This window comes from Symsagittifera roscoffensis, chromosome 1 (genome assembly GCF_963678635.1).
Source record: "Symsagittifera roscoffensis chromosome 1, txSymRosc1.1, whole genome shotgun sequence".
In the NCBI taxonomy this organism is placed as follows: Eukaryota; Metazoa; Xenacoelomorpha; order Acoela; family Convolutidae; genus Symsagittifera; species Symsagittifera roscoffensis.
This window is the reverse complement of record NC_087062.1, coordinates 79,238,759-79,255,049: the sequence shown is the minus strand read 5'-3', so window position 1 is coordinate 79,255,049 and position 16,291 is coordinate 79,238,759. Positions and strand designations below refer to the sequence as shown.

General features: G+C 33.5%; 1 protein-coding gene across 1 annotated transcript in view; it reads left to right on the top strand.

Annotated features, from left to right (window-relative positions):
• LOC134857074 (coiled-coil domain-containing protein 89-like) overlaps positions 1 to 16,291 on the top strand; it is a 180,527-nt gene that overhangs the window by 489 nt on the left and 163,747 nt on the right. The window lies entirely within an intron of this gene.

Below are 16,291 nucleotides of genomic sequence, written 5' to 3'. Positions count from 1 at the left end.
AAACAAGTTCAACGACGGTGTATCAGAGGACCGGGAAGACGGATCCAAAGGACCCAAGGAGGTATAAACGTTTGTCATTAAAAATTGAAAAAATGACTAAACATACGGTGCAAATTGAAAAAGGGTCGTTACTAAGACGGAGTGGTGTGTCTTTTAGATCGGCGGCTGAAGAAAGCCTAATTGGGAATAGAAGCGAGGAGTGCACCCCTGGACAGAGTAGAAACGTAACTAGTACACCGGCCCCAAGCGATTCAAAAAAAAATAAGCGAAAAGCGGAGAAGGACCGAACCGCAATGGAAAATGCAAGAAAATCAACAAAACAGCGAATAGTGGAATACTCGGCGGACGAGAGCGAGGACGACAACGACGACTACGATAGTGAGTGGGAAATCGGATGAAGGGAACCAACCATAGGTGCGGCGAACGAAGGACAGGATGTACCGTCGGTTAGTGTGAACTCACCACGATCCGTCGGTGGAAAACGCAATAAAAATAAGTACGAAACGGCGACGCGAAAATCAACACGGCAGAGACGCGGAGTTGAAAAAATGGGGGGGGGGGGTTATGATCCACCGCATAGAACATAAATGAGGGAATCGACAAGGAGAGAAAAAGGAGAAAAGTAAACCTTAAGAGAGGTTTGGCGGGTGAGAAAACTCAACGAAAACTAAAAACTTAACTAGTACATTTATACAATACAAAACAGTAACATAAAGTTGATAAATTTTATCTACGCTAAAATTTATTTGTGGTTGCCCGAATGAGATAGGGACCAGTTTTGAGTTTATGTAAGTGCTATCAATTCTTCTAGATAGACACCAGTTTGAGTTTATGTAAGTGCTATCAATTCTTCTTTCTGTCTGGGGACCTGCTGTCTTGACCTTGCGATCTCTAATGTCCGATGGGATCTGAAATAAAAGAGCGCAGTAAGATTTCGATTTGATGCCTAACAGTTTGCCTACAATAAAACTTATTAACAACCTTTTCGAATTTCCAAGCTTACGACTTTAACAATACATTGATCGTTGTTGTGAATTGAACATCCTTTTTTGTCCACAAAAAAAATTTCGATAAATTGAAACTTCAAGAAACCTGCCTAACAATCTTTCGATAAATATTTCTACTTATAATGATAAGAACTTAAGAGACTTTTAGAGAAAATTTTAGTCAGGTACTGGAAAAATTGTAGATATATTGCTTATTTTCTAACTGGAAGTTTTGGGTTTAAGAAGTTATAAACAGATATTTTAATCTAAACTCTAAATCAGTTTTTTTAAAAATTTTTATATTTTTTCCTTGATACATGAGGCTCGGTTTTTGAAATTTCTACTCTGTTAATAGTTTTTCCGACTGTCTATTTTTTAAAAAGAAGTATAATTGCCAAGAAGTTTCAGATATCATTAAAAAAATAATCAAGTAATTTTAAAAATTAAGTATGAATTATTGTTGATTTTTTGAATACTCGTACTGTCATGATGTCTTAAGTTTAGGCTCAACTGTGGGCACCGTTTGCAGAATTACGGATTACTAACCAGCCAAAGTTTGGTATTTTAAAGTTATCTTGGAGGTATCTGACAGAGATTTGGTAATATTTTGTTTAAATTGATACAGTTTGGGTGCAGTGAAAAATTTGACTGAACTTCGTTTCGTCATATTTTTAGATATCCAGTTTCTTCATAATATGCAGAAAATGCGGAAAGTTTTTTGTAAAATTTTTTTAGCATGCTTGAGGACCTTTAATAAAAAAACTGTTGATTATAGTTAAATACGATTTGCTTGCAAAATCACCAAACGGTTTTGTTTAAATTGTTCAATTGATGTAGAAATGGAAAATTTTAACAAGTAGAATCACTAATTTTGAACGCATGTCCCATGGCTGCAATTTTTTAACTAAAAAGACTTCTTGTAAAACACTGAGTGGTCTGTTTGTTCATAAAAAATTAGACCTTTTCTTTTCGGTATACTAAATACATTTTTTGAAAAAGATGTAAAAAATTCTGATTGTTTTTTATTTATCTAATCCCATGGGAATTAGAATATGAATACAAATTTTTGCCTCACGCAGTGCGAGATAGTATTTGGTCTACTTAGCATGTCTTCTGTCAATTTGGAGAACTGTTTGAGCCGAATTTATTCAGCAAAAACAACCCTTCCAATAAAACAAAAAAATTGCGCACCTGAATGATCATTCGCTTGTTAAACTTGCAAATTTAAAATTCAATGATTTCAGTGTTCGATTGCTGTTTTCAAAGTTTTTAAGACTGAGCATCAAATTTTGTAAGCAAAAACTGTTCAAATTGGGGCGACAAGTTGAGTGTTTGGGGCGAAAAGTTGGGGCGACTATTTTCAATTTAACCGCAACCCATATTTTCCAACGAGATTCCTGTAAGGCTACGACTTTTACAGGCTATTGCGATAGGAAAATCTTTGCTTTTTGGATGTTTTATGAACCTATTTTGTTAATATATAATTTTGTAGCATTTTACTACCGCTTCGTCACTGATTGATAGATAAAGTATCGCTGATTAATAGCTTTGATAATTAACCTATCGCAGAAGTTTTTACTCTTGAAACCACGCTGAATCAGTTAATAAGCATTAATAAGTTCTTCAATTAATAAGCATTGCTCAATAAGTAAGCATAATTCGATTTTTGCAAAGGGAAGCCCGAATGCGATAATTTATGATTTCAACGAGATGCTAAAAGTAAAAACCAAATCCAAAACTTCTATCCTGTACAACTTTTGGTTTAAGAGCACAATAGCCGAATCGCGCATATTCTTCTCTAAGAATCGACTTCCATATTGACAGACGGGACTTTTTAAATATTCATCAAACGAAAGCTCATATTTCTGAGTGCTGGCATATGACTGACCTTCTAAGACCCGTTTCTTCTCGGAATTGTCGTAGTGGAATTATGTATCGACCAAATGCCCAGTTTTTGACCCATTTGATATAGGTAGACCAATCATTTTGGTCAACCAGAGTCATTAAATAAGCCAGACCGGGTCGATACAAGAGTCGACCAAGTGCAACCATGGTCGATAGGGACGATACATATATCATTATTTTTTTGAACTAGGCTGGGGGTGGCTATATTTTAAATTCTCTGTCGTATCTTAAACCTAGCGTGATCGGGTTTTCTCCTCCTTTTTAAAAATGTAAAAAGTACGCAAGAACTTATTCCAATTGTTTTAATTTATTTGCAATAGATCTTAGCTGCCTCTTGCACGGATGGCAACTGAATTAAACCAAAAAGACTGCAATTACTTGATTGAAGCAAAGAGCTCTCCTTTAGTTTTTCAAGAGAGAGAGAGGGAGTATATGAATTCATTAAAATTTATGAATTCATATAGTTTATCTACTTTATCACTAATTCAGCATCAATATTTTTTGATTGTATTGATGTCGTCTGTGGTTAAGATGAATACATAGTATATCAACATAATTTTCAGATGAAAAAATGGAATTTTTGTGGTTTTTTGATCATTTTTGAAGGAGGGAAAAAAAATGAAATACTCTTATCCACGAGTTTCCAGTTAGAAAATTGGGTGGCTTGTGGGGTTTCATTCTAAAATCGTTCATCATTCCGTAAAAAACTCCTCTCGTGATTTTTCTGCAATGGAATGTTTTCCAGGAACGCATGGAATGTTTTCCAGGAATGTTTTTGATTTTTTTATTTGAAATCTTCAAAATTAACAACGAAAAAGTGTACCTGCAACCTGGAAAAGCTTTTCCTAGGTAAAAACTGATCCGACTGGTGAGAAAAAGATCAGGGTTGCGTCAAATCTAGGGCATGAAAATTTGATAAAAAGGTTTTTTTACCTCAATTATTTTTATTATTATTATGATCAGGGGAGGATCTAGGATTTTCTCGATGGGGAGGGGGCGGAAAATTTTTTTTGAAAGGAATTTGCCCGGTTTTCTGAAAAAAGTGCCAGCTGGCAAAAAGTTGACAAAATGTATAATGATTCATTGTGCAAATATAAGACATTTGTTTTTACGCGGCTGCTTCTTTAAATTGCAAAACTTTAAATTTTACTTTATTATTGATTAAGATGGAAAACATATATACTTTTCAAATTACAACAAAATCTTTCACGTCTATTTTTTTATTTTTCTCATATTTATTTTTGTACTGTTCTGTTTCGTTCTGTTTTTGTTATTGTTGCGACTTTCGATACGAAAGTAACGGAATATTTGTGCTCGGGTTGGTTTTTTTTTTCTTCAGACAAACTTCGACTTTTTAACTATCCATTTTTGACGGAATGTTTTTATATCATTCGAAAGGTATTGTTGACCTGAGCTCAAATTTGAAAAGATATTTCACCTGTAATCAATTTTCGTAAAGTTACGGGGGTTTAAAGATTGCCATTTTGGCCAATTTGGGACAATTAACGCGCGATACATTTCGCGTTATTAACGCGTAAGCGGAGAGTTAATCCATCTTAGAAATCATTGCGACTCAAATTGGTTAATTATTTCGACTTTCGATACGAAAGTAACAAAATATTTGTGCTCGGGGTGTTTGTTTTTCTTCAGACAAACGTCGACTTTTTAACTAGCCCTTTTTGACGGAATTTTTTTATATTTTTTTATAGTTACAGTGTCATCACCGTGTAGGACTCGCATTTTGAACATGAGCAATCTTTAAAGTTTGTTTTTCCAAAATTTCTTAGTAGCCCTTTTGACTCCTTCTTGTCATTTTTTTTATTTTGCATATTTTTTTTTCTATAAACTCAAAAGTTTTGTTTGTTGTAACAATGAATCAGTGAGCCTGTTTGGTTCAAAATAGACAAAAACATTGATTTGTTATTCTGTTTCCCTATTTTTTGATCAATTGATTTAAATTTTTTGAGATACAAAAAAAATTCTAAAAATAGAATGCAAAAATAAAAGAATAATAATATAAAATAAAAGGTCAATTTTTTTTTCGGTTTTTTGTTTTGAGGAAGAAACAAGCTGAATTTTCCAACTTCGAAGCCTCTCAGGTGTTTAGGTGTACATCCCCTCTGGTCTTTGCAATTCGAGAACTAACAACCTGACGCAGAGCTGTCCGCGGACTCACAGCCACGTTTCTTAGATAACTCACTCGATATATAACTGTAGACAGATTTTTTCAGAGGTTTCCTAAAAAAACTCTGTCTCGTTTTTACGGTCGCAAACTAACACACGACCGTCGGTGAACTCACAAGCAGTGCACTTGGAAAACACTTTACTTTAGGATAAAAACAACTGTGCTTTCGAAAACAGAAAAAAAGGAAAAATTCGGAAATGGATTTTTTAAAACAAATTCTAAAACTTCTTTTTACTTTCAGAAGTAGTGACGTAAATCAATATTCCAGTTTAATCTAATATAAGCTTTTCTGGATTTACCAAAGAACCGAAATTTCTGTTTCGTTCTGTTTTTGTTTTTGTTCCGACGTTCGATACGAAAGTTACGGAATATTTGTGCTCGGGATGATTTTTTTTTCTTCAGACAAGTTTCGACTTTTTAACTATCCATTTTTGACGGAATGTTTTTACATCATTCGAAAGGTATTATTGACCTGAGCTCAAATTTGAAAAGATATTTCACCTGTAATCAATTTTCGTACAGTTACCGGGGTTTAAAGATTGCCATTTTGGCCAATTTGGGACAATTAACGCGCAATATATTTCGCGTTATTAACGCGTAAGCGGAGAGTTAATCCATCTTAGAAATCATTGCGACTCAAATTGGTTAATTATTTCGACTTTCGATACGAAAGTAACAAAATATTTGTGCTCGGGGTGTTTGTTTTTCTTCAGACAAACTTCGACTTTTTAACTAGCCCTTTTTGACGGAATTTTTTTATATCATTCAAAAGATTTTGTTGTCTTGAGCTTAAATTTGAAAAGATATTTCACCTGTGACCATTTTTTGTAAAGTTATGAGGGTTTAAAGTTTGCCATTTTGGCCATTTTGACCAATTTGGGACAATTAACGCGCAATATAATTCGCGCTATTAACGCGTAAGCGAGATTTAATCCCTCTTAGAAATCGTTCCAAATTGGTTGAAAGAAGCTTATTTGCCATAATTGATTTGTTACAAGGAACGAAATTTATCTTTTTGTACTTTATATGGCGTGTGGGGTGACAAATCTTTGCCATATAAAGTACAAAAAGATAAATTTCGTTCCTTGTAACAAATCAATTATGGCAAATAAGCTTCTTTCAACCAATTTGGAACGATTTCTAAGAGGGATTAAATCTCGCTTACGCGTTAATAGCGCGAATTATATTGCGCGTTATGTTTTCGCGTTGCGTTAAGAAACAAATCTTTAGTTTCTTTTATTTGCTGAATTATGCACAAAATTGCAATTAATTTTTATAATATCAATAACAGGAGCACTTAGTTTGTTTCACCCCAGGTAACAAAATTTCACCGAAAATGAAAAGACAAAGTCAAGCAATAAGGCGTGCATGTGCTAGGTTATACCTGAATGACTGAAACATTACTTTAATCATGTGAAATATCTTCTCTTGTTTTGATTCAGGAGAGAGAGTTCACATGGTCCTTATTTTTGCTTTAGCCTCAAAATTACCTCCTCAAAACCAGATTTTAAAATTTTTTTACTCCTCTATTTTATTTGAAAATCACTCAAACAATCCAAAAAGCGATTTTTTTCTTCTGCTGCAGATCAGAACACTTCAGATTTTTGTAAGAGAAGCCTCAAATTAATTTTTCAGCCATAGATAATAAACATCGTTCTGATATCATTCTGAAATTATTTTGTATTCGGATAAAATCCTTGTTGATGAGTGTTACGAAATATCTGTAAACCACGCAAACAATTTACCGTCTGGCAGAGTATCATAGTACCTGCAGGTCCGTTCACTTTTGCTCAGCGCTAAAACCCATTCGGTACTCTTTCGATAATGGATGAAAAAAACTCATCATTTGAACTTAAAACAATTGACTACTCAGTTTTCATATTCAAGTGGTTTTTCTTTAATACGAGAAACGGAAGCTTTGCAAGAAAAAAACAGGAAAAACTTTTGAATCCTATTCAACAAAACAAAAAATTCTAAAAGCTCTTCTTTTTAAAATCTTATGAGATTTGTGAGAAAAGTGAAATTTATGAGAAAAGTGCTCTTCTGCGAGAAAGCTCAGTCGAATCCCCCGAGTCAACATCTTATTGATTTGAAACGCCTTACTTCTGAAATCCGAGAGGACAGAGGGTAGATTAGTCTAGAATTCATTGTCGATCCAAGGTTTCTAAGAAACGCCAAAAACCAACACTGTTGGAAACAATTAAAAATGAAAAACATAACACTTGAGTTAACGAGCGAAAACAGTCGCAAGAGAAAAAGCGAGAACTAGCAGTCTGTTTCGGACAATTGCATAGAAAAAAAACTGACTAAGTGAAAAGTAATATCCTGCGACAAATGAAGAAACGAACGAAACCCTCTCGAACCTGGAAAATGGGACGGGAACAAAATTATCACTCAGGGAGTCCTGCTTCCTTGAAACTGTTTTTAGAACTGTTCTAGCCATTTTAGCTAATTGAAGGTCCTGCATTTGAATTCAACACCAATATAACAGTTTGTTTCAGAAAATGAGTCGCTTAAGTCGAGAAAGGGCCAATCTATCTGCAATGGCTTTAATATAAAATTACCACTAGAAATAATTATTAATAAAACTTTCAGTCCTGTTTTTGGTTATAATCACAAGGTCTGGGGATTCGAGACCCATCTATGTGCTTTTCTTATACAGTTAGTTGAAAACTACGTAAGTTTCGCTTGGCAGATGGCCTAGAAGTCGTAACATGTTCGTTTACTCTTAAGCAAGAAATATTAAAAAGCTAGAACAATGCCCTAGGAAAAACTTTTATTTTCTTCTTCGTTTTACACTATTTGAATTCCTTGAGTGTTTCTGTACGCTTGTTGGTAATCTTTTTTGCTGTACTTCGCAGCACTGAAAATCTCTTCATTTCATTATCCCGATTGATCTTGTTCAAAGTTTAAATAGGGCTTGCACCGCTGAAAATTTTAGACAACATTTTCACTAATTCATACAAATTCAACTCCATACAAACAAAAGAGGGTTTTATCATTAATTTGAATAAATTTGTATGCACATGTCATTTATAAAAAAAAAATTCATTTTTTTTCCAGAAAACATACTTTGTTTTTTTTTGGATGCGGAAGCCAAAATGACTTCCACGCAAATTTTGTAGGTTGCTTCCAGACGAGCTTTCGTATCCTGTAAGAGTATCCATAAAAATTTCTGACACTTTACCGATAAATTTTTTTGTGCATCAAAGTTCAGCTGCTCATAAATAGAGTATAAAGTATCTAAAGGCTAATCAATTAGGTTATCACTTTGAAGCTTCAGAATAATCCAGCTACTCTGTTAAAACGACTCTGCTGAAACTTAATTTTATTTTACGTTTGGATGCTTGTTTTTTTTTTTTGTATCTGCAGTTTTGATCAAGCAACATGGTTGAAAAAATTAATTATGAAAAACATAACACTTGAATTAACGAGCGAAAACAGTCGCAAGAGAAAAAGAAAGAACTAGCAGTCTGTTTTGGACAATTGCATCGAAAAAAAACTGACTAAGTGAAAAGTAATGTCCTGCGACAAATGAAGAAACGATCCAAACCCTCTCGAACCTGGAAAATGGGAAGGTAAAAAAATTATCACTCAGGGAGTCCTGCTTCCTTGAAACTGTTTTTAGAACTTCTAGCGCTTTTAGCTAATGGAAGTTCCTGCATTTGAATTCAACACCAATATAACAGTTTGTTTCAGAAAATGAGTCGCTAAAGTCGAGAAAGGGCCATTCTATCTGCAATGGCTTTAATATAAAATTACCACTAGAAATAATTATTAATAAAACTTTCAGTCCCGTTTTTAGTTATAATCACATGGTCTGGGGATTCGAGACCCATCTATGTGCTTTTCCTAAACAGTTAGTTGAAAACTACGTAAGTTTCGCTTGGCAGATGGCCTAGAAGTTGTAACATGTTCGTTTACTCTTAAGCAAGAAATATTAAAAAACTAGAACAATGCCCTAGGAAAAAATTTAATTTTTTCTTCGTTCTACACTACTTGAATTCCTTGAGTTTTTCTGTACGCTTGTTGGTAATCTTTTTTGCTGTACTTCGCAGCACTGAAAATCTCTTCACTTCATTATCCCGATTGATCTTGTTCAAAGTCTAAATAGGGCTTGCACGGCTGAAATTTTCAGACAACATTTTTACTAATTCATTCAAATTCAACTCCAAACAAACAAAAGAGGGTTTATCATTAATTTGAATAAATTTGTATGCACATAACATTCAAAAAAAAATTTTTAATTTTTTTTCCAGAAAACATACTTTGTTTTTTTTTTTGGATGCGGAAGCCAAAATGACTTCCACGCAAATTTTGTAGGTTGCTTCCAGACGAGCTTTCGTATCCTGTAAGAGTATCCACAAAAATTTCTGACACTTTACCGATAAGTTTTTTTTGTGCATCAAAGTTCAGCTGCTCATAAATAGAGTATAAAATATCTAAAACAATTTTTTCATTTATTTGGCTAATCAATTAGGTTATCACTTTGAAGCTTCAGAATAATCCAGCTACTCTGTTAAAACGACTCTGTTAAAACTTAATTTTATTTTAAGTTTGGATGCTTGTTTTGTTTTATTGTATCTGCCGTTTTGATCAAGCAACATGGTTGAAAAAATTAATTATCAAAAACATAACACTTGAATTAGGGAGCGAAAACAGTCGCAAGAGAAAAAGAAAGAACTAGCAGTCTGTTTTGGACAATTGCATAGAAAAAAAACGGACTAAGTGAAAAGTAATGTTCTGCGACAAATGAAGAAACGATCCAAACCCTCTCGAACCTGGAAAATGGGACGGTAACAAAATTATCACTCAGGGAGTCCTGCTTCCTTGAAACTGTTTTTAGAACTGTTCTAGCGCTTTTAGCTAATGGAAGTTCCTGCATTTGAATTCAACACCAATATAACAGTTTGTTTCAGAAAACGAGTCGCTAAAGTCGAGAAAGGGCCATTCTATCCCGCAATGGCTTTAATATATAATAAACACTAGAAATAATTTTTAATAAAACTTTCAGTCCCGTTTTTAGTTATAATCACATGGTCTGGGGATTCGAGACCCATCTATGTGCTTTTCTTATACAGTTAGTTGAAAACTACGTAAGTTTCGCTTGGCAGATGGCCTAGAAGTTGTAACATGTTCGTTTACTCTTAAGCAAGAAATATTAAAAAACTAGAACAATGCCCTAGGAAAAAATTTAATTTTTTCTTCGTTTTACACTACTTGAATTCCTTGAGTTTTTTTAACGCTTGTTGGTAATCTTTTTTGCTGTACTTCGCAGCACTGAAAATCTTTTCACTTCATTATCCCGATTGATCTTGTTCAAAGTTTAAATAAGGCTTGCACGGCTAAAATTTTTAGACAACATTTTTACTAATTCATTCGAATTCAACTCCAAACAAACAAAAGAGGGTTTTATCATTAATTTGAATAAATTTGTATGCACATAACATTCAAAAAAAATTTTTAATTTTTTTCCAGAAAACATATTTTGTTTTTTTTTGGATGCGGAAGCCAAAATGACTTCCACGCAAATTTTGTGGGTGGCTTCCAGACGAGCTTTCGTATCCTGTAAGAGTATCCACAAAAATTTCTGACACTTCACCGATAATTTTTTTTTGTGCATCAAAGTTCAGCTGCTCATAAATAGAGTATAAAATATCTAAAACACTTTTTTCATTCATTTGGCTAATCAATTATGTTATCACTTTGAAGCTTCAGAATAATCCAGCTACTCTGTTAAAACGACTCTGCTAAAACTTAGTTTTATTTTACGTTTGGATGCTTGTTTTGTTTTATTGTATCTGCCGTTTTGATCAAGCAACATGGTGTTCAGCTTGCACGAGTTTCTTTTTTGATCTTGATCTAGTTACAGTGTCATCACCGTGTAGGACTCGCATTTTGAACATGAGCAATCTTTAAAGTTTGTTTTTCCAAAATTTCTTAGTAGCCCTTTTGACTCCTTCTTGTCATTTTTTTTATTTTGCATATTTTTTTTTCTATAAACTCAAAAGTTTTGTTTGTTGTAACAATGAATCAGTGAGCCTGTTTGGTTCAAAATAGACAAAAACATTGATTTGTTATTCTGTTTCCCTATTTTTTGATCAATTGATTTAAATTTTTTGAGATACAAAAAAAATTCTAAAAATAGAATGCAAAAATAAAAGAATAATAATATAAAATAAAAGGTCAATTTTTTTTTCGGTTTTTTGTTTTGAGGAAGAAACAAGCTGAATTTTCCAACTTCGAAGCCTCTCAGGTGTTTAGGTGTACATCCCCTCTGGTCTTTGCAATTCGAGAACTAACAACCTGACGCAGAGCTGTCCGCGGACTCACAGCCACGTTTCTTAGATAACTCACTCGATATATAACTGTAGACAGATTTTTTCAGAGGTTTCCTAAAAAAACTCTGTCTCGGTTTTACGGTCGCAAACTAACACACGACCGTCGGTGAACTCACAAGCAGTGCACTTGGAAAACACTTTACTTTAGGATAAAAACAACTGTGCTTTCGAAAACAGAAAAAAAGGAAAAATTCGGAAATGGATTTTTTAAAACAAATTCTAAAACTTCTTTTTACTTTCAGAAGTAGTGACGTAAATCAATATTCCAGTTTAATCTAATATAAGCTTTTCTGGATTTACCAAAGAACCGAAATTTCTGTTTCGTTCTGTTTTTGTTTTTGTTCCGACGTTCGATACGAAAGTTACGGAATATTTGTGCTCGGGATGATTTTTTTTTCTTCAGACAAGTTTCGACTTTTTAACTATCCATTTTTGACGGAATGTTTTTACATCATTCGAAAGGTATTATTGACCTGAGCTCAAATTTGAAAAGATATTTCACCTGTAATCAATTTTCGTACAGTTACCGGGGTTTAAAGATTGCCATTTTGGCCAATTTGGGACAATTAACGCGCAATATATTTCGCGTTATTAACGCGTAAGCGGAGAGTTAATCCATCTTAGAAATCATTGCGACTCAAATTGGTTAATTATTTCGACTTTCGATACGAAAGTAACAAAATATTTGTGCTCGGGGTGTTTGTTTTTCTTCAGACAAACTTCGACTTTTTAACTAGCCCTTTTTGACGGAATTTTTTTATATCATTCAAAAGATTTTGTTGTCTTGAGCTTAAATTTGAAAAGATATTTCACCTGTGACCATTTTTTGTAAAGTTATGAGGGTTTAAAGTTTGCCATTTTGGCCATTTTGACCAATTTGGGACAATTAACGCGCAATATAATTCGCGCTATTAACGCGTAAGCGAGATTTAATCCCTCTTAGAAATCGTTCCAAATTGGTTGAAAGAAGCTTATTTGCCATAATTGATTTGTTACAAGGAACGAAATTTATCTTTTTGTACTTTATATGGCGTGTGGGGTGATAAATTTCATAAAAAAAATCAAATTTCATATTATTTTTTTTTGAATTACTTCTGCTCAAAAAACCTTAAAAGGCAGTCGGAACATTCAGAGTTTCGCCTTGATACGAGCAGCCTTGTCTATGCTTTAGCTTAATTAACTTTCCTATGGTTTTACTCAATTCCTTTTACGTTCTGCTTTTTTTTCCTCAGTTTCTTTTCTGTTCTGCTTTCTTTTCTCTTTCTCTCTCTCTCTCTCTCTCTCTCTCGCTCTTCTCTCTCTCTCTCTCTCTCTCTCTCTCTCTCTCTCCCTCTCTTTCCTTCTCTTTCAAACTAATACTTGAGTTGAATAACCACAAAAATCAATACTTGAGACAAAATCAAGTACCAGCCGCTTCAGAACTAGCGTGTATAAAAACAATGTTAACTTTTTGAAATTTTGTTGTATATTTTTTGTTTCAGCAAAGAGAAAAGAAATCTGCAAATTTAACCCAATAACTAATTTGGCAAAAATCAAAACTTTTTTTAAACAAATTTTTTCCTGAATAAAATTGATGTTCATGGAGTTTTGAGGCAAAAAAATTTTGAATAGAGAAAACAAATAAGTGAATTTCCTTACAGTCCAATTTCATGGTTCAATGGATCTAAAAAACAAATTGTAGGGGTAAGATTTTCCAGTAAAAATCAATGCGGTTTTTTGTTTATACAAATATTCATATCTTGCTGTTCCTTAAATCAGAAAAAAAATATTTGTTTGCTTCATTAAAACTTCAAGTTGTCGAACTACTCGTTTCTTTTATTTGCTGAATTATGCACAAAATTGCAATTAGTTTTTATAATATCAATAACAGGAGCACTTAGTTTGTTTCACCCCAGGTAACAAAACTTTCCTGAAAATCAAAAGACAAAGTCAAGCAATAAGGCGTGCATGTGTTAGGTTATACCTGAATGACTGAAACATCAAGTGAAAAGTAATGTTCTGCGACAAATGAAGAAACGATCCAAACCCTCTCGAACCTGGAAAATGGGACGGTAACAAAATTATCACTCAGGGATTCCTGCTTCCTTGAAACTGTTATTAGAACTGTTCTAGCGCTTTTAGCTAATGGAAGGTCCTGCATTTGAATTCAACACCAATATAACAGTTTGTTTCAGAAAACGAGTCGCTAAAGTCGAGAAAGGGCCATTCTATCTGCAATGGCTTTGATATATAATTACCACTAGAAATATTTATTAATAAAACTTTCAGTCCCGTTTTTAGTTATAATCACATGGTCTGGGGATTCGAGACCCATCTATGTGCTTTTCCTAAACAGTTAGTTGAAAACTACGTAAGTTTCGCTTGGCAGATGGCCTAGAAGTTGTAACATGTTCGTTTACTCTTAAGCAAGAAATATTAAAAAGCTAGAACAATACCCTAGCAAAAAATTTATTTTTTTTCTTCGTTTTACACTATTTGAATTCCTTGAGTTTTTCTGTACGCTTGTTGGTAATCTTTTTTGCTGTACTTCGCAGCACTGAAAATCTTTTCACTTCATTATCCCGATTGATCTTGTTCAAAGTTTAAATAAGGCTTGCACGGCTAAAATTTTAGACAACATTTTTACTAATTCATTCAAATTCAACTCCAAACAAACAAAAGAGGGTTTTATCATTAATTTGAATAAATTTGTATGCACATAACATTCAAAAAAAAATTTTAAATTTTTTTCCAGAAAACATACTTTGTTTTTTTTGGATGCGGAAGCCAAAATGACTTCCACGCAAATTTTGTAGGTTGCTTCCAGACGAGCTTTCGTATCCTGTAAGAGTATCCACAAAAATTTCTGACACTTTACCGATAAATTTTTTTTGTGCATCAAAGTTCAGCTGCTCATAAATAGAGTATAAAATATCTAAAACACTTTTTTCATTCATTTGGCTAATCAATTAGGTTATCACTTTGAAGCTTCAGAATAATCCAGCTACTCTGTTAAAACGACTCTGCTAAAACTTAGTTTTATTTTACGTTTGGATGCTTGTTTGGTTTTATTGTATCTGCCGTTTTGATCAAGCAACATGGTGTTCAGCTTGCACGAGTTTCTTTTTTGATCTTGATCTAGTTACAGTGTCATCACCGTGTAGGACTTGCATTTTGAACATGAGCAATCTTTAAAGTTTGTTTTTCCAAAAGTTCTTAGTCGCCCTTTTGACTCCTTCTTGTCATTTTTTTCTTTTGCATATTTTTTTTTCTATAAACTCAAAAGTTTTGTTTGTTGTAACAATGAATCAGTGAGCCTGTTTGGTTCAAAAGAGACAAAAACATTGATTTGATATTCTGTTTCCCTATTTTTTGATCAATTGATTTAAATTTGATTAAAATTGATTTAAAAATAGAATGCAAAAATAAAAGAATAATAATATAAAATAAAAGGTCAATTTTTTTTTCGGTTTTTTGTTTTGAGGAAGAAACAAGCTGAATTTTCCAACTTCGAAGCCTCTCAGGTGTTCAGGTGTACATCCCCTCTGGTCTTTGCAATTCGAGAACTAACAACCTGACGCAGAGCTGTCCGCGGACTCACAGCCACGTTTCTTAGATAACTCACTCGATATATAACTGTAGACAGATTTTTTCAGAGGTTTCCTAAAAAAACTCTGTCTCGGTTTTACGGTCGCAAACTAACACACGACCGTCGGTGAACTCACAAGCAGTGCACTTGGAAAACACTTTACTTTAGGATAAAAACATCTGTGCTTTCGAAAACAGAAAAAAAAGGAAAAATTCGGAAATGGATTTTTTAAAACAAATTCTAAAACTTCTTTTTACTTTCAGAAGTAGTGACGTAAATCAATATTCCAGTTTAATCTAATATAAGCTTTTCTGGATTTACCAAAGAACCGAAATTTCTGTTTCGTTCTGTTTTTGTTTTTGTTCCGACTTTCGATACGAAAGTTACGGAATATTTGTGCTCGGGATGATTTTTTTTCTTCAGACAAGTTTCGACTTTTTAACTATCCATTTTTGACGGAATGTTTTTATATCATTCGAAAGGTATTGTTGACCTGAGCTCAAATTTGAAAAGATATTTCACCTGTAATCAATTTTCGTAAAGTTACGGGGGTTTAAAGATTGCCATTTTGGCCAATTTGGGACAATTAACGCGCGATACATTTCGCGTTATTAACGCGTAAGCGGAGAGTTAATCCATCTTAGAAATCATTGCGACTCAAATTGGTTAATTATTTCGACTTTCGATACGAAAGTAACAAAATATTTGTGCTCGGGGTGTTTGTTTTTCTTCAGACAAACTTCGACTTTTTAACTAGCCCTTTTTGACGGACTTTTTTTATATCATTCAAAAGATATTGTTGTCTTGAGCTTAAATTTGAAAAGATATTTCACCTGTGACCATTTTTTGTAAAGTTATGAGGGTTTAAAGTTTGCCATTTTGGCCATTTTTGACCAATTTGGGACAATTAACGCGCAATATAATTCGCGCTATTGACGCGTAAGCGAGATTTAATCCCTCTTAGAAATCGTTCCAAATTGGTTGAAAGAAGCTTATTTGCCATAATTGATTTGTTACAAGGAACGAAATTTATCTTTTTGTACTTTATATGGCGTGTGGGGTGATAAATTTCATAAAAAAATTCAAATTTCATATTATTTTTTTTGAATTACTTCTGCTCAAAAAACCTTAAAAGGCAGTCGGAACATTCAGAGTTTCGCCTTGATGCGAGCAGCCTTGTCTATGCTTTAGCTTAATTAACTTTCCTATGGTTTTACTCAATTCCTTTTACGTTCTGCTTTCTTTTCCTCAGTTTCTTTTCTGTTCTGCTTTCTTTTCTCTTTCTCTCTCTCTCTCTCTCTCTCTC